The 22547-nt window shown below is 36.4% G+C and overlaps 1 long non-coding RNA gene across 1 annotated transcript in view; it reads left to right on the top strand.

Moving 5' to 3' along the window:
- Positions 1 to 22547, top strand: part of LOC122683108 — a 528047-nt gene that overhangs the window by 197477 nt on the left and 308023 nt on the right. The window contains exon 2 of the long non-coding RNA XR_006337623.1: positions 19494 to 19600. This is a non-coding gene — a long non-coding RNA (uncharacterized LOC122683108). The remainder of the gene's footprint in view (positions 1 to 19493; positions 19601 to 22547) is intronic.

Below are 22547 nucleotides of genomic sequence, written 5' to 3'. Positions count from 1 at the left end.
AAAAATCAAAGTATGTTTGATTGCAAATTCTAAGTTGTTATGATAGCATGTGATTTGAGAATAACCTAGAAGAAAGACTGAGAGTGGGGAGCATTTAGGAATGATTTCTTAGAAATGATGAGTTTGAGGCCTGAATGGTTCTTAGTCATTAGTGTTTGCCTTATCCAGGCAAAGAGTGTGCAAAAAATCATAATTGGAATCCTTGAGTGCATGAAATCAGAGTTAACAACCTAAGTCCTAAACTGTAACCTTCTCACCTTGAAATCATTAAAGACCATTATTTTTATTGTTCATAGCAGCACCAATGGCTGTCACTAGGCACAAACTCAGATAAAGTCAGGTTTTAATCAGATTCATCATGAATATGGTCTTAAATATTTCAGATATGGTTTTGCATTTGTGCCTTATCACGGCATAGTTATAATATCTACTCAACCTTTTTTATCTTTTCATTTTGGTTTTGAGATAATTCCACCAGGATTTGAGCAAAGAGGGTACTTCATTTAATATGATATCTGGGCTCTCATTCCATTTTTTTCTCTTAAGAAATTAATACATTTCAACTGTCTAGTGGTTGGATATGGATGAGTGATCACCGAACTTTTATTTGAGCTCCTGATTTCTTAGAGAATAGTTTGGACAACCTAGTGAGATATTTGTTGAAAAGGGTAGAAACTCACTGAAAGAACTCAAATGAAAACAAAGAAGCATTTACAAAAATAGATGTAGTCCTCAGAAATGCTCAAAATGCTTTAAATTTTGAAGCAGTGTTCCTCTTCAGTTAAAGAAAGCCCTCATTAAAGTGTTGATTCTTGTGAGCTTTAAATTTCAGATGTAAAGGTGATGATGTTCAGAAATATAGCATCAGTAGTTACAGAAGTTCATAAGAATGTCTGTCTGAAGTGAAACAAAATTCTGAGACACCTCATTAGGTAAAACATACCTTCATGTCTCACACTTAAGAACACTACGTGATTCTCTTCGGGGACATTCAGTTTTGCTTGTTTAGTATAGAATGAAACTCTCTAAGGGTAAGAATCCCTGTGAGTAATAAGAATATAATAAAATATTTCAATCTGTCTCCAATATGATTAGCTTGGGAAAAGGGTCTGCCCAAATTCTATAGTAGGAAACATTTTAATTCATGTGTGTATATTTTATTGTGCTGGCATCTGGACATTTATATTTAGCTATAATTAACATACTGTAAAGTACATAGGTCTTGAATGTTCAGTTCTGTGAGTTCTACAATTGTATACACCCAAACAGTGATCACCTCAAACAAGACAAATAATATTTTCCAGAAACGTACCTGCTGTCCCTTTCCAGGCAATTTCCCTGCAACTATTTATCTGATTTCTGTCACAGTGGATAAGTCTTACTTGTTTTTAGATTTCACATAAATGGATCACACAGTATGTGTTCTTTAGGTTCTGGCTGCTTTTGCTTAACAGAATGTTTTTTATATTTTTGCATATTTTTGCATATACAAGTAGTTCATTCATCTTTATTTCTGAGTGCTTATATATTGTATAGATATACCACAATGTATTCCACTTTTCCACTCTTATGAATAATGCTGCTTGGAAGATTCGGATGTAAATCTTTGTGAGCATAATAAGTTTTTACTTCTTTTGTATGGATACCAAGAGAACTACTTGGCCATAATGGCCATAGGGTAGGATATTTATAAGAAGCAGCCAAATAGTGTGCCAGTGAGGTTGTGTCTTTTTACATCCCTACCATCAATGTTTGAAGGGTCCATTCATTTCACTTTGTTAACAATTGGGTTTGTCAGTCCTTTCTGTTTCAGCCTTTCTGGTGGATGTGAAGTGTTAACTCATCATAGAGTTTTTCATATGCCTATTGTCCCTTTATATATATATGCATATATATATTTTAATGAAGTATCTGTTAAAGTATTTTACTTTTACTGGTGATCATTAGGGGTCGTTTATATATCTGGATACAGTTCTTTTGTCAAATGTATGTACTGTGAATATATATATTTGCCATATAATATATGAATTCACAAAGAATTTTTTATATATTTACACATATTTACATATATGAATTCATACATACATGCATATATATACATATATATATATATTCACAATATGTTTATTTGACAAAGAATTGTATCTGGATGTAGAGAGAACTCTGAAACATCAGCAATAAATGAGGAATAGCCTAATGAACAAAAAAAAAATCTTAACAGATAACTCATAAAAGAAAATATATAGAGGTATATATGCACATATATAATATCTTCTGAATATATGTGTACATTTATAGGTATTGCCAAATATTTAACAAAGGAATATGTGTGGTGTGTGTATATATATATTCTAATATGTAGCTTGTTTACTCGTTTTTCTTAAGCTTTCTTTTTTGATTGATAGCCTTTATTTTTTTAGAACAGTTTTAGATTTACGGAAAAATTGAGTAGCAAGTACAAAGAGTTTCCATACAACCCCTCAGCCTTTCAAATCCGGTTTTCTCTTTTATTAGTATCTTGGATGAGTGTGGTACAATTGTTAAAAGTGCTGAACCAGTTTTGATAGATGATTATCAAAGTGTAGTAGTTCACATTAGAGTTTGTTTACGCTTTGTTATATACTCTTCAGATTTTGACAAAAGAATAATCACGTGTGTCCATTGTTGCAGAATAGAGTGTTTTCACTTCCTTAAAAATCCTTTGTGCTTTTCATCTATAGTAGTACTCCTTATTCATGGGGGATCTGTTCCAAGAACCCTAGTGAATGCCTTAAAGTGTGGTAGAACCAAGTCCTGTAAGTATCATCATTTTTACTGTACTTCAATACCTATGATAGTTTAATTTATAAATTAGGCACAGTAAGAGATTAATTACAATAATGAATAATAAAATAGACTGTTTATAACAATACCCTGTAATAAAAGTCATGTGACTGTGGTGTCTCTCAAAATACCTTATTATATTGTATTCACATTTCTTCTTGTGATGACATGAGATAAGAAAATGCCCACATGATGAGATGAAGAGAAGTGAATAATAAAAGCATTATGACATAGCATTAGTCTATTATTGACCTTCTAAAATATGTCAGAAGAGTGTCAGCTCCTTTGGGTGATCCTGGATCACCCGGTCGTGATGGTGTCAGTGTTGGATGTCAGGAGTAGGTGATGAATATGGTTGGAGATTCTGGGCAGGATGGAGTGCACAGTTCAAGAATACATCACACTACTCAGAACGGTGAGGAATTTAAAACTTAATAGTTCTTTATTTCTGGAATTTTCCATATTCATACCACAATTGATTGCATGTAACTGCAACCACAAAAAATGGATCTGATGCTGAGGAGAGTATCACATTCATTGTTCCCTCACACAGATCCCTGTCAACCACTGATCTTTTTACTGTCTCCATAGTTTTACCTTGCTCAGAAAGTCATAAACTTGCAATTATGCAATATGTAGCCTTTTTCATACAGGCTTCTTTGACTTAGCAATATGCATTTAAGGTTATTCTGTCTTTTGGTGACTTGATAGCTCATTTCTTTTTACCACTGAATAGTATTCCGTTGTATATATGTACCAGTTTATTCACTCACCTGTTGAAGGACATTTTCATTGCTTTCAGTTGAGAGTAAAGCTGGTATAAACATCTGTGTGTGAGTTTGTGTGTGGACATAAGTTTTCAACTCCTTTGGGTAAATACAAAAGAGTAAAATTGCTGAAACATACGGTAAAAGCATGCTTAGTTTCATGAGAAACTGCTGAGCTGTCTTCCAAAGTGGTTATTCTCTTTTCCTCTCCCACCAGCAATGAGAATCCCTCTTGTCCACATCCTTGCCAACATTTGGTGTTGTCAGTTTTGGATTTCAGCCACTTTAATAGGTGTGTTGCAGCATCTTGTTATTTTAACTTGCACATCTCTGATGACATATGATGGGGAGCATATTTTCATTTGCTTGTTTGCCATCTATATTTGCATCTCTGTTGAGCTGTCTGTTCAGATCTTTTGCCCATTTTTAATAGGGTTGCTTTTTTCATATTGTTGAGTTTTAAGAGGTTTTTTATTTAGTACATTTTTGATACCAGTCCTGTATCAAATGTATGTTTAGCAAAGTTTTTTTTTTTTTTTTCATGTCTGTGGCTTGTCTCTTTATTCTCTTACCTGTGTCTTTTGCAGAGATGTTTTTAATTTTAATGAAGTCCAACTTTTTTTTTGTTTCATGGCTCCTGCTTTTGGTATCATATCTAAAAGGTTACTACCAACTCCAGGGTCACCTCGGTGTGTATGACTGAGCAAGTATCTCTCACCATTCTGTCTCATGGGAGAAGGAAAGAGAAGGTTATCTCTGTGTCACTTTTGTTCCTTGAGTCCTCCTCATTCTTTAAAACCTGCCACCATGCTATTTCTGGATTATGCTTGGCTTAATTTTGGCAATTAACCCTCTACTTTGTATGGATGGTGAAATATGTGTGTCCTTCTTGCACTGCAGGCCAAGGCAGGAACTGTCTTCATTTGCTGTTGCAACCTGTTTTAAGGTGTGAATCCTAAGAAATGCTTTGTATGTAATTAGAAGAAGAACTGCTACAAATAATGGGTCTAAGAGATCACCTTAGGTGAACTAGGATGAAAGTTCTTGTTTTACACCTAACTGCCAAACACAGTGTTTGGATGATAGTGTGTACTCAAAATATTTAATGAAAGAAGGAATAGTTTTGAAGGTAATTAGTAGCCCATGGATCTGTTGAAATAATCAGTTAACATGGAAGTTCTAAGATAAGAATGTATTTAATCAGTAATAATATTGTGATTATATCACTTACAAATAGTAAAACAAGAATGATATGGAAACAATTATTTTGGCTAGGAGGGTAAAAAGGAATCTATAAGAATCTCATATAAACTTTGCTTTTTAAGAAAGTGCTGTCTCTTGCATTTGATATTAATCTGAAAATGAAAGTGTGACCCTAAGTAGTTTCTGATTTTCAACTAGCTTTACCTACCAAAGGCATTTGGGTAGGTTTAAACAATTAGAAGTGATATTAAATTAAGCCTGCCCTGTGTTTCCATCACATTGTTACTGCTTACCCCTGGGTTTGAATCTTCCCCCTCTCTCCACTGGATTCCTGCCATCCTCTCCCTGCTTCATGCATATCTCCTGACAGCCAACTCTCAAGACAGCCCCTTTAAATGATCCTCTTAAAATGTGAGTTAGATGACCTTGGGCTTCTTACTGCAGGGCACCCAGCCATAGCCTGCCATCTTGCTCCGAGTAGAAAGCCAATGGCCTTTCCTTACGTGCTCTGACCTTCCTTCCTCTCTGACCTGGCTGCTCATGTCCTTATCTCTCTCTCACCTGTGCTCCAGCCCCAACACTTGCTGACCCTTACCTATCAGAACAACTCCCGTCTTTTCTGCGTGCTCTGCTTGGACCATCATCCTGCAGATACTGAATGGCTCCCTCCCTCCCCTCCTCAGACTCTTCTTTCAGATGACACCTTATTAATAATACCTATCCAGACTACACTATTTACAGTTTCAGTTCCCATTACCCCCTCTCCCCTCACCTCATTCCTTTTTCTTTGCCCACATCACTCTCACTTTCTAACCTACTTCGTAGTTAATGTACTGTATGTTAGTTGCACATCTTTCCCGTTCTAAAACATAAGCTTTAAAAGAGTAGAGATCTAGATGTGTTTTCTTCACTAATGTGTTGCCCTGGCTTAGAACAATGCCAAGAATATAGTGGGTGCCCAGTAAATATTGAATGAATAAGACCGTTTAACAACTTTTCACAAATCCTTCTACTACTGCAGTGGTGTATTTTTAATGATTTTAAAGTTCACTAACAACACAGCAGGTTTAAAACTAGAAGGATAATGATGAAATGGAAAACAGAGCTTCAAGTAAAGTCAGCCCTAACGCTAAAGCTACATATTTTTTGTGATGAAAATGGTCAGATAAGGACCACTTGCATAAAAGCAAAAGCTAAAAATGTATTAAATGAAGGTGATGTGTGGCAGGAACATACATAAGTTGCCTTTTAAAATTTGAATTACTAGGAAATACTTATTTTTATTTGTGATGTTTTTCTGTCACCATTCTCTTAAAGGTAACGATATATTGACTATAGTAGTATTGATTCAGTTCTTTCAAAGACAGAGGAAAAACTGTTAGTCTGTGTTTTTCCACTGGGATTGTGCTATTTAAAGAAGTGTGGCAGAAAAGCAAGTGAGCATAACTGTTTAATTACAGTTAGAACATGCTACCAATTCAACTATTGATTTTGCTTCATTTGCCATCTTATAATATATTATATGCTTTTCCATTCATTCTACATAATGTTAGGTAGAGAATTTCATATTTATAAATTATTTTAATATTTAATGCCTTCCCATTTAGGTTCTTAAATCAAATATTTTCTAATAGGCTAAAATATTTAATCAACATCATACTGAAAATTTAGAGAAAAGATATAGAGATAGATCAAACCTTATGATACATATAATGATTTTGAGTATTTTTTAAAAATGCAAAATCATCTATTTCATTATTAAATGTATCAAATTATATGTATTAATTAGAATTTATAGAGTCATATAATAGAAACTGTGTAATGGTACAGATACAGGACAGCAGTATATAATGAAATGTAATTCATATATGTAGGTAATATGGAAAACGAAATGTAAATTTATGTGATTTAATAAGGTTGTTATTGAGCAACATATAAAAATTGAGCAAGAAAAAGCTTGGCTTTATTAGCACAGGATACCAATTATTTTAAAAATTTCATTTGAAACATAAATTGTACTGCTATGTGTATAAGTGTTCTAATTCTCTTGTATAATAGAGCCGTGGTATTTTAGGAGAATGATGAGATCATTAACAATAAAGATCAATATAAATATTACATACATACTTGTGTATGCATGTTATAGGTAGAGCTTACATCTACTCATGTATAACTGTAAATATTAAATGAACAAAACTGCCATATATAGCCAAGCAAGTTGGCAGCGGCATTTTACCATTTGTTACAACTTGCAAACTGGGGAAAAACTATCTGAAGTCTATATGACTGCTGTTACTCAGCACCGTTTTGGCCTCGTCTGCAGGTTGTTTTCTTGATCTATGAAGGCATTAGGGAATGACCACTAATTAGTATTATAAGACCAAGCGATGGTAAGATTTGGTGCCACCCAGGCTCTCTGAGTTGCTAATGTACAATCCCATTCCAGAAGAACTGTCACTATAAAACCAGGTCAGCATGGCAGCAGAAATCTATAAATATAGTTCCTATGTCACATCCTATCATCTCTGGAAGGAGCACGCACCCTGTCTTTTTAAAAGAGGTTTCCATATGCTGTAGGAGACATGTGTGATAAATTAAGCACTTCTTTCTAGACACTGAAAACATAATAGTGATATAATTAATTACAGTCATATTCTTGTTAAAATTGTGCAGAAAAATTACACCTTTTTCGATTAGCATGAAATATAAGTGTCAAATCCGTAATAAAACCCTGATCAATAAAACAATAATAATTGTGTTGTTAAAAGCGGACATCGAAAGGTGTTCATGGCAACATATTTTAAAGGTTAGAAACCCTTTTAAAATAAACGGATTTCATCTTTACACTATGTCATCTAAATCATTACTGTGTTTGTGTATACAATTATAATCAGACGATAAATTGCAGCTATTGAATGGATTAAGTCTGCACTTCTTGACCTCATAAATCTGAGATTGTCATAGCTTTAGAAAATGCTTGTGTAACAATCAGTTGATTACATGGCATGAGCAGCTGCGTGCATGTTAAATATGAAAGGGAAAGGGTAATGCAGAGTTCAATGGTAGGACTTTATAACATATCTGACACTTTCCTTTAACACTTTCAAACCCTTCCTTTGGAATATGCCTTTTATGTTAGTAGGTTTATACATTTCATAAAAGGATGTTAAGAAAGTTGAAACTAACAAAATGAGCACCAACTGAAATGTCAGTACTCTGTAAGATTCCCTGAAAATATCCATCCATGTTAAATCATCTTATTTTTAACAGAATATCATGAAGAAGAATGTAGTGGTGAGAAATGCCTCAGAGTACTCTCTAGTTAGTGATTTGCTGGTGGTGGGGGGTGGGAGGCGGGAAACTTGACCAATCCAAAATGACATTCTATGTGTACCATATCTATGTGTACCATATCGGATGCGGGCCTCTTGGACCCAACCTCAATTTACTTAAAAAAAAATCATCACACTGTGTGTGATGTTTTACATTATTAAAAAATTCAAAATTGTTAAAAGTGGTTATCTCCCCTCTAATGAAAATAAAATACTTAAAGTAGCAGTATGCTACTGGTTTTTGTAGGAGGCTGTCTTTGGATCTGCTATTTTATGCTTAATTCACGAGGTATTATGTCCATTTTAAATCTTCTTAGGAGAATTAATTTTAACTCAAATTTATCTATTTGTATATAGCTTCCACCTTCAAAAATTTATATAGAATATGACCCAATCTTGAAAATCTCATATATTGAAATGGTATTAATCAAAGATTCAAAGAGAATTAGATTATTAATAATGAAATATTTTCATTTACTTTAATTTTCTCAGCTGAAAGGAACTAAAGTGTGCTCTAAGTGTTAGTTAGGAATTTACTGCCTGCTCATAAAAGTGGCCTTTTTCTCATTTTGCATAAAAAGTTAGAGTATAGAATAGCTAAATAACTAATCCCAAGGTCACAACAAAAAGGGGAATTGGGGCAACTCAAATGAGAATCCTGAATTTCAAGGCCCTGAGAAAGTTTCCTTTTTATAACCCCTACTTAGTAACATTTAATGATTAAATTGCCATGAAAATAAAACATCTTGTTCAAAAAGCAGTCTAGTGTGAAAAAACAGAAGACTGTGATCTGTTTTATGTGCTCACTTTCCCTAAAACAGTCTTATCACAGATGTGCCCTAGAGTATCCCCACTCTGCCTGGAGAGCCCCCTACTTTCAGAGAGTTGTATAAAGGTGTGTCAGCATACTAGAAGAGATGGGAATGTTTTGCCTCCATGGATTTTGACCCAGATAGTTTGATGATCACAAACAATTGCTCAGACGTCTCAATCTTAGACATATCCACACAGATTGCAACCTCATTGAATGTTGACATTGACAGTTTTGTTAGAAAATGCCAAGGAGCCTGACATTGCAGTCTTTGATAACTATGTAAAGCTACTTAATATAACCTACGTATGATGGTTAAGACTTGAGTGTCAGTCTTTGCATTGGATAATGTCTTTATATTATTGTCTTTCAAGCAACCTGTGATTGAATTATCATTTTCCTCAATATCTAGATTAGAAAATTAAGGGACTAAGTGTATTGTCTAAAGTCATGGAGCTGGAGGATAGTCTGAGCAGATGTAGAACCAGATCTTTGTACATCTAGAATTTAAATTCTTCACCACTGGGCAATACTGCCTCCAGACTTGGCTTTTCCCAGGTCACATTGATGAACATCAATAGGAAGCCTTTCAACAGGCTGTTTTAAAAGATCCTCTGCTTTAAAAGTAAAGTTTCAATCCCAAATTTTGGTCTAATTATGACCGTAGACCAGTATGGCTGGTTTTATTTTTTCAGCTTCATTGACTTGACTGGCTGTATGATGAAGTACAACTTCTCCAGTTACCAGTGTTTATGGGGATTCCATTTAGGTGAAAAATAATGCAGTCAGTTAAAGTGTACCATTTCAGTCAAAGAGAGAATGTTTTTCAAGTAAGAAGTTAAAGCAATCAAACAACTGCTGTGAGAAACATTTCCTTTAAGTAGAGTGCTCATGTGTCATGGTACAAATTGAAAGGGACTTACTCAAAATTTGTCAGATCACTTTGTTATTTTCTTTGGCATCATTGATAGAAATATTCAATGGATTAATTCCATCATTTAGCTACTTTAGGTAAATATGCCAAATGAAAATAATGACATTTGGGGTTCTTTGAGTTCTACAATTCTGTAGCATCAACACAGCCTTGCTTAACTTTTTTTTTTTTTCCTTAACTGACCTCAGTGAAGTTTTTTCACCATGTCACCCTTCATTCTCTGGTTTTTTTCTACCTCATTATCTTTCTGACTTGTGAAAGTACCTGTTTCCACCAGCATGTGTTCTTCGCATGTGCATGTTACCCTACTCCCTTACCCTATCCTATCTCAGTTTCAGTATATCTTCAGATTTCAATTCAGTGCTCCCTTCTCTAAGGAAGAGACCCTGACCTCTCTGTGTGACTAGGATGGAAACTTCTACTGTATGTTGTCAGCATAGTTGAGTTATGCATTTGTTGTTGTCATTTTTTTTTACTAATGCCTATTTCACAACAGCCTGTAAGCTCTCTGAAGGCAGGCACCATATCTACTTTTGCTCATCTTTTTCTCTTAGTGCCTGTGACAGTCCCTAGGATGTATGTTGAACGAAGGGATAATGAACATGATACTGACTAATCCAGAGACATAATACACCTGTGAGTAAAACGGTGAAAACACTGACTTCTAACCAACTTTATTGATATATGATTTACATTAAATAAAATACACCCATTTTAAGATGCTTTTGAATTAAGTTGTTTTGAATATATTGTTTTTTTCAGAGGTTGCCATTTTCCAGTATGAAGCTATAACACAATAGGCAAGTCTTTGGATGCCCTTGGATTTCAGACTTTGTGATAAGAGTTTAAGCAATTCCTAAAGTCCTTGCTGATTCTAGGATTCTGGATCTGTGTTCAGGCCATCTGCAGGTAGCTGTATCTTCAAATACTTGTCAGAAGACCAGGTTAGCTTGCCTGATGTTAGTAGTTACCTGTTTATACACTCCTCCTTAATTTATCAGATTTGAATGTTTAAGTTATCCCAACTTTGAAAAATGAGGGTCTCACTTCCTTAGGCTAACCTTTCTCTGAGTATGTGGTTCAGTGCCTTTGTCAATCTTTCCATATCCTAGAAAATCCTTTCTCTATATAGATAATCAGACCATCATATTATGCACTTTAAATATATTACAATTTTACTTGTCAAGTTACACCTCAATAAAACTGAGAAAAAGTTCCATATCTTGGTATTAAAAACAGAATACTTAGACTACACTTCAACTGGAGTTGTCGTAGCTCTTTTCCATCAGGGTACCTGAAGCACAAAAAGAAAAATAAGGACTACTGTAGTAAAACACATAAAAATAAAGGTGTTTCTCTCCTTTATACCTATTTTTGTATCTTCTTGCCCCCAAACTCCCTCCTTCCCTCCCATCTCCTTTTTTCTTCCTAATCCCTTCTTCTTTCCTTCCTTGCTGTTTGCCTTCTTTTACTATAACCTAAATAAAGAAATAATCCACTGATTGACTTTTTGAATTGAGAGTAAGGAATAACAAACTGTTCACTAAATTGTGTAACATCTTTTAAAACATACTCAGACTCAGATACATGAATGGCAAATAAAGATTAATTGAATAAGAAAGGGAAATAAAAAGAGAACAAGAACAGACAAGCAGTGAGAGCAAAAATACCCAACTGATTAAAACTCCACGTGGAGAAAGAGAAGAAAAGAGGAAACACAGGAGGAGACCCACACAACCACTACCTACAGGGGCATCTATTTTGATAAAATAGAGGGTCTCTATTTTTAGGTGTGAGATACCCAGCTGTGAATATTTAGGCCATTGATTCTCAAATGATGCCCTTGCACTGGACATTTGAAGCAAAATATTTTTAAATGATCTAATTCACATAAAAAAGAAATCAATAAAGCAGTCTCCCTCTGAAGATTGTTCTCCCATTATTTCTTAATTAAACCTTTATATCTGAATTCACTTATCTCTACTAGCATCTAGATTTAGCATGAAAATATCTTCAGTTACGTTAAGAATAAAAAGCTCTGTATTTTAGGATAAGACCTTTCAACAAAAAATTTATAAAAAAACATTCATTCAAGTAATTGGTGTTAAAAGTATTTCCCAAGTATGTATATTTTTTTCTTTGTGAAATTTTAGTAAATGAATCCATGTACCTAGTTTGGAAAATCCAAATAGGACAAAGGACTTAAAAAAGTAGTGGTTGGCCACCTCCATCCTTTATATCTGTAGTCTTACTTAAGAAATCACTTTTAAGGGTTTCCTGTGCAGTTTTTGCTGGGAATCACTCCATAGTGAGTGAAAGTTGCTCAGACATGTCCTTCTCTTTGTGACCCCATGGACTGTAGACCCCCAGGCAACCCATGAAATTTCCAGGCAAGAGTACTGGAGTAAGTAGCCATTCCCTTTTCCAGGGGATCTTCCCCACCCAGGAATCGAAACTGGATATATCCTGCATTGCAGGCAGATTCTTTACCATAGGAGACACTTTTTATAGTGATTGTTTCTAAAACTTAAATAATATGGTTAATAGATCTCAGTTTATCAAATTTGAGTGTAAAATATTGGACATAAAAGATGATAGGCTTATGCTACCACATTTATACTACCCTATCCCTACTTAGTACCAAAAATTGTGATGCGTTTGTTAATATATACAATGATAATATTAGGACCCATCTTTTCTCTCCACCTATTCTATCACACTTCTCTTCCTAATTTATACTCCTATTTATAATACCATATCTCAACTTGAATCTTTATATAATTTGCATTCTGTTCTACAATAATTTAGTCTTCTATTTTTATCTATAGAGAAGGGGCTTAGATAGCCAATGAAAGACATTTTATAAGAAGAACGAAGTCCACAGTGGGTAGGATGGTTCTCCAGGGTGGTGGGTAATGTAAATCCTATTTCCTGTCTCTCTCTAACATCTTTAATGAAATACTGGTTAATTATTAACATAGTTTGGGGTAGACTAGGCTTCTGAAAGGTGTCTTCATGTGCTGAGTCTTGCTCAAAGGTGAGGATGGATCAAAAAGATTTTCAAGATGGAATCACACTTCAGTTAAAAGAGTATATACATAAGTCTAGAATCATTTAAAAATTTTTTTATTTTATATAGGACTGTAGTTGATTTACAACATTATTCTACTTCCAGGTACAGAGCAGTGATTCATTATGAGTATACATGTAACTATTATTTTTCAAATTCTTTTCCCATTTAGGTTATTACAGAATATTGAGCAGTGTTCCCTGTGCTGTATAGTAGGTCCTTGCTGGTTATCTGTTTTAAATATAATAGTGTGTATAGGTCAGTCCCAGACTCCCAGTTTATCCCTTCCTTTCCCCCTTTGGCATATCTTGGAACAGATCTTCCAGGGCTGCACACGGTGGTAAATCCCTGACACTAATCATGATGAAATCACAAAGCGGTTCCCATTAGAGTGTCTGGCCTGGGTCAAAGAAAGAAGAAACCTGGGATATTGCTATGTTAGGGATGTTAAGAGCAAATTTTTTTTTCCCTTAAAAAAGGTGTTTGTTATTTTTTTATTCTGTCTCCAAGGTATGGAGTTTGACTCTAAAAGTATGACAGGTATTCTTTGAAAGGTCAGTTTTGAAGATGGACTAAAAGGAGAAGGGAGATTAACCAGGAAGTGAAGGAGTGATGAGGAAAGGGATCTATAGAGCTTGCTTGAGGAATTTTTTAGTGAAATGGATGGGAGAGGTTAGAAGGGAAAGCAAATCTTTATCTCAAAGGCCCATCTCAAGTCCCATCTTTCCATGAGACTCTGCCTGCACTCTCCATCCTCTGCCTAATTGAATGTCATCTTCCCTTCATGTCCACTGTCATGGTCACTTAGCTATGCCTCTCTTAGGGAACTTGTCTACCTTTTGCTTTGTGTTAGTTTATTTATAGCTGTTTGATGTCTGCTCTATTAGGTGATGATTTTCATGTCTAACTTTACTTTCCCAACACCTTGCCCAAAGCCTTACATGGAGCAGGCATTTAATTAAAAAAAAAAAAAAAAGTAATGTATTCATGCTTGACTAAACCATAAATGTATCTAATTGTTTTCCTTATTTGTTTCCATTCTTTTTTCCCTTTCACTTTTCCCACCTTCCTCTTTTGCTTTATTTTCTTTCCTTTCTAACAAACAAGAAGCCTGTATATGCATGAATAAGGAATGATGTGCATGTAGAGGAGTAGAGTTTGAAGAACCTAGAAAGAGAATGAAAATAGAAATGATAATGAAAAAAATGTGATCTAGATATAATATAAGGAAGGAAGGGGAAAAAAGGAAAGAAAGGAAGAAAGAAAAAGAGTATAATGTATAATCTCTCTGATTCCAGAAGGGTCAGGCCAGTATATCAACATAAAATCTTAACTGAACTTGAACGGATATTGTTTCGGTGATGTTTGCCTAGATGTAAAAGTAGAGGAATGTTTAAATTCCTGCCATTCCTCTACACTAAGAATAGACTGAAAAACAAACAGGAATCAAATTACCATAAACACATTTCAATTATCAGTGAAAAGGAATTATATCCAAAGAAGAAAAAGAAGACAGGAGGTTTGTATAGATTGTGTTTTGGAAATCAGCTGTCCATGAAATGACTATCTGCATTCAAAGTAGCTGTCAGAACTGATGAACATTTTTCTATAGACTATTATTACTTTTTGAGTTCTATAGGCATCCTGCAGGTTTAATAAAAGGAAATCTCTAGAACCTAAAGAAAATTATGGCATTTAATACATTTCAGTTTAGTTCAGTTCATTCGCTCAGTCATGTCCAACTCTTTGTGATCCCATGGACTGCAGCACAACAGGCCTTCCTGTCCATCACCAACTCCTGGAGTTTGCTCAAACTCATGTCCATCGTGTCAGTGATGCCATCTAACCGTCTCATCCTCTGTTGTCCTCTTCTCCTCCCACCTGCCATCTTTCCCAGCATCAGGGTCTTTTCCCATAAGTCCATTCTTCACATCAGGTGGCCAAAGTATTGGAGTTCCAGCTTCAGCATCAGTCCTTCCAATGAACACCCAGGACTGATTTCCTTTAGGATGGCCTGGTTGGATCTCCTTGCTGTTCAAGGGACTCTCAAGAGTCTTCCCCAACACCACAGTTCAAAAGCATCAGTTCTTCAGCACTCAACTTTCTTTATAGTCCAACTCTCACATCCATACATGACTATTGGAAAAACCATAGCTTTAACTAGACAGCCCTTTGTTGGCATGTCTCTGCAAGTAATGTCTCTGCTTTTTACTAAGCTGTCTAGGTTGGTCATAACTTTTCTTCCAAGGAGTAAGCATCTTTGAATTTCATGGCTGCAGTCACCATCTGCAGTGATTTTGGAGCCCAAGAAAATAGTCTGCCACTGTTTCTACTGTTTGCCATGAATGATGGGACCAGATGCCATGATCTTAGTTTTCTGAATGCTAAGTTTTCAGCCAGCTTTTTCACTCTCCTCTTTCACTTTCATCAAGAGGCTCTTTAGTTCTTCGCTATCTGCCATAAGGGTAGTGTCATCTGCATATCTGAGGTTATTGATATTTCTCCCGGCAGTCTTGATTCCAGCTTGTGCTTCATCCAGCCCAGCGTTTCTTATGATGTACTCTGCATATAAGTTAAATAAGAAGAGTGACAATATACAGCCTTGATGTATTCCTTCCCCAATTTGGAACCAGACTGTTGTTCCATGTCCAGTTCTAACTGTTGCTTCTTGACCTGCACACAGACTTCTCAGGATGGAGTTCAGGTGGTCTGGTATTCCCATCTCTTGAAGAATTTTCCACAGTTTGTTGTGATCCACACAGTCAGAGCTTTGGCATAGTCAATAAAGTGAATAGAAATTTCAAAGAAGAAGATGCCAGCTATTTGCCAAGCCAAGACTTAGGGTATCTTGGTGAATTGTAAAAGTTTCAGGGTATGGTTATCACTTTGAAGGCTCACAAACTTAACTTTATGCGCTGAGTATTGCGAGCACTTAAGGCCAGACTTAGCGTAACCAAACTGATAACATACAGACTTATTCACTAGATTACCATCTTTTCAAAGTCCACTGAGAAATTGTCAAGGTCTCAGACATTCCTGTTCTTGGATTAGTACTTTATTGCCTTGTGGGCAAGCTGTGTGGGAAGATAAGTTGTAACTAGTATTTCACTTGATGTATTTCAAATTAGAAGCAGCAGAATAATATGTGTGGTTCAAGGGTTTTCTAGAATCCATTGACAATCGTCCAGTGTATCTGCATCTTTGAGAGGAATCTACCTGGGACTATGATGCCGCAGATCACATGGATTTGGTATTTTTTTCACTTGTAATTCCTGTGGGACTTCCCATTTATACCCTACTTTGATGTGTGTCTCAATATCATTATGTATATATATACTCTTTTATATTCACCAAAAGCATTTACGTAAGTTATATAATGATCTCTTTTGCAGTTTGTATTAACACTACATTTCACAGGAAGGAAAACTGAGGCCCAGAAATGTTAAGTGACTTGACCAAAGATCCTACGGATGTTAGCATATGAACTCATAAAAGCAGGAAGCATAATCTCAGGAGTAGTGGTCTATAACTGTGAGGCATTTGTAACATATTTGTTCATAATAGGATTATAAATGTATATAATAGCAAAATGATATGCTTGAATATAGAAATAGACCTCAGTTTACTCAGGGTTCCTTGAGTTTTTCTATGAGTATTGAGTTTTCCTTAATGCATTTAAAACATGCTTTGCTTTTTATACTTTGGAACTTGCCACAACATTTTAGGAACCAATTTATGTTTGTTTGTTTACAGAATTTTTACTAACTTTAAAAAAAATTTGTATTGGAGTATAGTTGTTATACTCTAATGTAAAGCAAAATGAACAAGCCATACGTATATACTCTCCCTTTTAAACTTCCTTCAGATCATCATAGTACATTAAGTAGAGTTCCCTATACTATACAGTTTGGAACCCATTCATGTTTGTAAAGGTGAATGACTTTCACCTATCTTTGTAGTTTTAAAAAAGATAGATGGTTTTCTTCTCTTGGGTGGCATATCAGTTATTGTTCTTAGTTGAAAACTTCAGACTCCACTCTATGAAATTTGAGCAGAAAATAAATGTTTTACTAGTGGGTATTGTAAATGCAACCTGTGCTTTTCCCAAATGCTCCTAAATTCCTTTTACTGTGTCTGTGTGTTTTATACCCAGTTCAGTTCAGTCGCTCAGTTGTGTCCAACTCTTTGCGACCCCGTGGACTGCAGCACGCCAGGCCTCCCTGTTCATCACCAACTCCTGGAGTCTACTCAAACTCATGTCCATTTCTTTGGTGATGTCATCCAACCATCTCATCCTCTGACGTCCCCTTCTTCTCCCGCCTTCAGTCTTTCCCAGCATTAGGGTCATTTCAGATGAATCAGTTCTTCACAACAGGTGGCCAACATATTAGAATTTCAGCTTCAGCATCAGTCCTTCCAATGAATATTCAGGACTGATTTCCTTTAGGATGGACTGGTTGGATCTCCTTGGAGTCTAAGTCATCCCAGATTCCCTAGTAATTGTGCTCCTAGGTTAGTGCCTGCAACTTCTTCAGGTACTTGCCCAGTGGCAACTACTGCTGCTTTGCCAGCCCACAGAGCCTGAAGAGCCAGGGGGTTGGTTAGTTCTGGAGGGACAGCCAATGACTGCCTGGCTCTCCTGACAGGAAGTATGAAATTAGCTCCTGTGCTTTCAGGGGGGATAAGGTCCTTATAAGATGGGGCTGAGGTTGGAACTTTGCCTAAGATCTCACACATACTTTGTTCTGAAACACTTCCCTGTCCTGCTTTCTCTACTTTCTTACTGGTTTCTAGTGGAAGCACTTTCTTAAAAAGTCATTTGTACTAAATCCTTGTCTCTGGGTCTCCTTCTGAGGAGCCGCACTGTATTAGGTTGCTGTAATGAAATACCATGACCTCAGGTGGCTTAACAGAAATTTATTCTGTTACACTTTTGGAGGCTGAAGCCTAACATCAAGGTGCCATCCAGAGCATGCTCCCTCTGAGTCTGTGGGTAGAAGCTTTTCTTGCCTCTTCCCAGCTTTGGTGATAGCCATCAATCCTCGGCACTTCCCGGCTTATAACTGCCTCACTGCAGTCTCTCTGTCTGTTGTCACATGGTGTTTTCTGTATGTCTTCCATTTTTTCACTTGTTAGAAGAATACCTGTCATATTGGATTATAACCCATGATATTATCTTAACCTGATTACATCTGCAAAGACACTATTTCACAAATACAGTCACATTTTCACAGATGCCAGGAGTTAGGATTTCCCTACATATCTTTCCTGGGGGTGGGGGGTGGGGCGGACATAATTTAACCCATGACAGGAACCTAAGACAAAGTTTGGCAGCTCATGGGAAGGCCAGAGTCTGAGCCTTGGAGACTGCAAAGCAAGGAACACCACCCAACCACAAGTTGGTGGTGAGCAAGTCTCATGTGGACATAGTTTTCTAACGGGAAGAATTTGAAACTTAACACATGAAATTTCTTTTGTCAAAATGGAGGTGATTTTTGAACGGTGTCATCTAGTCATGAAAGTGAAAGCCACTCAGTCGTGTCCGATTCTTTGTGACCTCATGGACTATACAGTCCATGGAATTCTCCAGGCCAGAAAACTGGAGTGGGTAGCCTTTCCCTTCTCTAGGGGATCTTCCCAACCCAGGGATCAAACCCAGGTCTGCCACATTGCAGGCAGATTCTTTACCAGCTGAGCCACAAGGGAAGCCCAAGAATACTGGAGTGGGTAGCCTATCCCTTCTCCAGCAAATCTTCCCCACCCAGGAATCAAACCAGGTCCTGCATTGAAGGCGGATTCTTTACCAACTGAGCTATCTTCTCATGCAAACAACAAACGGAAATGACTAAGTTTCAGGTTTTGATGGATGACCAGACAACTGTGACCTTATTTTTATTCAATGGTCAGTACTCTATAGCAGGCGTCACCAAACAAAGGCCAAGTCTGGCCCACCACCTGTTTTTGTATGGTGTGTGAGCCAAGTATGGTTTAACATGTTAAAATCTAGAATGTAAAAAAGACAGGGAGAATAGTTCTTAAAAGAGTTGAGGACATTGCTTCTTGGCCACCAAGGCTAAAATGTTTAGTCTTTGGCCCTTACAGCAAAAGTTTGCTGATCTTTGTATAAGAATCTATCCAGTAAGACTTCCATGTTGAAAGCATTCTGTTATTCCAAGAAATTAGAATTTACCAAATAAGTTGCTACATTTTTCATGAAGAAAATTAGACATAAAAGGAAAATAATTGTATCTTGGAAAAATAAACAAAATGAAGTAAATACAATCAGAGGATTATAAATTAAGACTATAGAATGTTACTCTCCTATCTCTTTTCTGGAAATGCACAGGTAGAATAATGCTGTCCACCTTAAGGCAATCAAATACATACAAAATTATGATTCTTTATGTTTGTGTAATGCCTATGACTTTTCAGAGCTCTCTGATAGTGTCTAATGTCTTATATGGCTGGATTATATCAGTAACTCACATTTTTTATTGTTTAGCAGTATGAAATTCAATTGTGTGTACATTATTTTTATCTTTCCTGATGACAGGTACTCTAATTCTTGACCAAGAGATTTACTTGGAAAATGAGAAATTCCTGGACTACACTACTTGCCTAAAGCTTCTTCTGGTTGGAGTCAGTCCTTAAGGCTCTAAGGTACTAGAACAAACTTAAAGTTATCTTTATTTTCTTAATTTAGTAAAACGATGATACAGTTTTGAAAAAAAAAAATCTCCACACTCAAAAAAATGTATTTTTGTGTAGATAATGTGTACAGTGTGAATATAAATCTCAGCCCCAAATTTTCAATTCTTGATGCAGAGAGGAGTGTGAAACATGGTTGTTGTGGTTCCGAGGATACCTTTAAATTGTATTCTAAACAATGCCATTTGAGACTATTACTTCAGTCATACTGAATTAGCATAAAGACCAAAGGTATGCTAATTCATTATTAAATGAGTTGAAGTTGGGAGATATACACTGCAATATAACAGATAAGTGTAGATATACACTACAATCTACTACTACAATCTAACAGATAAGGCTTAACATTAAGCCATACCATAAGGCTTAATAGCAACTGGTATGCAGAGGGCTTCAAGGGTTTAGCTGCTTGTTAGCTGAATGCATGTCAGTGGCATAAGGAGGTTGAAAAATGTTTGTGACCTTAGGCTGCAACAGTTGAGGTTAAGGAAGGTGATGGCTCCTCTCTATTTTGTGACTCCAAAGTGCTGCATCAAATTCTGGGTAATGTATTCTAAGGGTGTAGAAGATCAGACGGAGAAGGCAGTGGCACCCCACTCCAGTGCTCTTGCCTGGAAAATCCCTTGGATGGAGGAGCCTGGTAGGCTGCAGTCCATGGGGTTGCGAAGAGTCAGACATGACTGAGCGAATTCACTTTCATTTTTCACTTTTATGCATTGGAGAAGGAAATGGCAACCCACTCCAGTGTTCTTGCCTGGAGAATCCCAGGGATGGGGTCGCACAGAGTCGGACATGACTGAAGTGACTTAGCAGTAGTAGCAGAAGATCAGAGATGGCAAATAGGTCTTACCTCTTCTGTCGATTCTAGTTATTTGTGGCTGCATTGAGAAGTGAGTTAAGAAGGATTCTGAGGGCTTATACAGGCCCAGGGGGAAATTGTGCTGGGTTTGTCTGGCAAGGGGGTAATACATTATCATTATACGTGTTCAAGATTGGATGACAAAGGTGATATAAAAGGTAATGTTGACAGAAGAGTTCAGCTGTTTCATCTCCTGCATGTTTTTAATTTTTGCTCATTGGACATTATCACCTATTAAAATTTTCGTATGCCTCTTAACACCCTCTTAGAACAGGGGTAGGCAAATTATGGGTAGCAGTTAAATCAAGTCTATTACATGTTTTTACATTTTAAATGTGAAATGTTATGTTTTGAATTTGTTCCTCAACTTACATCTGGTGGAATCTCACAAAATGAGGTAAGTCTCAAAGTTATTATCTCCAAAAAAGTTTATAATTATTTGATTTTGTTTTATACCACTGGTTTGGGGAAGTGAGGGAGGAGATTGCTCTTTAATATCTAGTTTTTACAATGCTGATAAATTTTTAATATTAATCTTACTTTGTTTATCATCCTCAGAGACTATATTCTGTATCATTTATTGTGTTCAGGGTGTATTCAATATTTCTCAATCTGTTATTCTTTTGAATAGAGTTCATGCTTAAAAAGGATGGTTTTAGATAGCCTATGAATGTATATAGTTTTTAACTCAACATTATATGCCATTTACGTCCTTTTATGCTTATTTATTTATTTTTAATCACAGTTTTATTTATTTATTTTCTTACTTTACAATATTGTTTTGGTTTTGCCATACATTGACATGAATCAGCCATGGGTGTACATGTGTTCCCCATCCTGAATCCCCCTCCCACCTCCCTCCCCATCCCATCCCTCTGGGTCATCCCAGTGCACCAGCCCCGAGCACCGTCTCATGCATCGAACCTGGACTGGCGATTCGTTTCACATGTGATAATTTACATGTTTCAATGCCATTCTCCCATATCATCCCGCCCTCACTCTCTCCCACAGAGTCCAAAAGACTGTTCTATACATCTGTGTCTCTTTTGCTGTCTTACAGGGTTATTGTTAACCATCGTTCTAAATTCCATATATATGCATCAGTATACTATATTGGTGTTTTTCTTTCTGACTTACCTCACTCTGTATAATAGGCTCCAGTTTCATCCACCTCATTAGAGCTGATTCAAATGTATTCTTTTTAATGGCTGAATAATATGCTTATTTATTTTAAAATAATTGTTCTATCCTAGACTGATAGTAATGTGTGGGAACATCCCACAAGTTGATATATCTGTCCGTTTATCTTTGTAGATCTAACTTTTTTTTTTTTTTCCTATGGCCTTGTAATGAATTTGTGAAGAAGGGCTGTTTAAGGTAGAAGGATTCTGGTTCTGTGTGACTCTGAAAAGAGAGAGAGATGGGATCCTATTTATCTCGTCAGTGCAGCTTCTGTCTCTGATATAAGATACTGTTAGTGGAGGAGCCTGGTAGGCTGCAGTCCATGGGGTCGCAAAGAGTCGGACACGACTGAGCGACTTCACTTTCACTTTTCACTTTCATGCATTGGAGAAGGCAATGGCAACCCACTCCAGTGTTCTTGCCTGGAGAATCCCAGGGATGGGGGAGCCTGGTGGGCTGCCGTCTATGGGGTCACACAGAGTCGGACATGACTGAAGTGACTTAGCAGCAGCAGCAGTGAAGACCTTGTTCTAGACGAGTTTAAGAAGTTGCTTAGCTACCTTAGCTTGCCTCCCTAAAAGATGGAATTATTGGATATTCTCTTTGGACTTTGGATAGCTTTGTCTTCATGGTTATTGGACGTTTTTATGAGTGGATGGATGAAGCAAATTTCTTCGGCTACCTTGTCACACCATATATTTCCGTTACGACTCATTGTAGTTTAAAACTAGTCCAGGAATAGAACACTCAGTTTACTCAGTTTAGTTAGACGTAGATACCAGGTAGTTGGTCTTCGGCTATCACTAGTCGTAAAAGAACAACAAATGCCATTCAAAGCAGGAGCCATCATGTAGAACA

This window comes from Cervus elaphus, chromosome 24, assembly GCF_910594005.1.
Source record: "Cervus elaphus chromosome 24, mCerEla1.1, whole genome shotgun sequence".
Lineage (NCBI taxonomy): Eukaryota > Metazoa > Chordata > Mammalia > Artiodactyla > Cervidae > Cervus > Cervus elaphus.
Note: the sequence above shows the minus strand (reverse complement) of the source record. Positions and strands in the feature narration are given on the sequence as shown.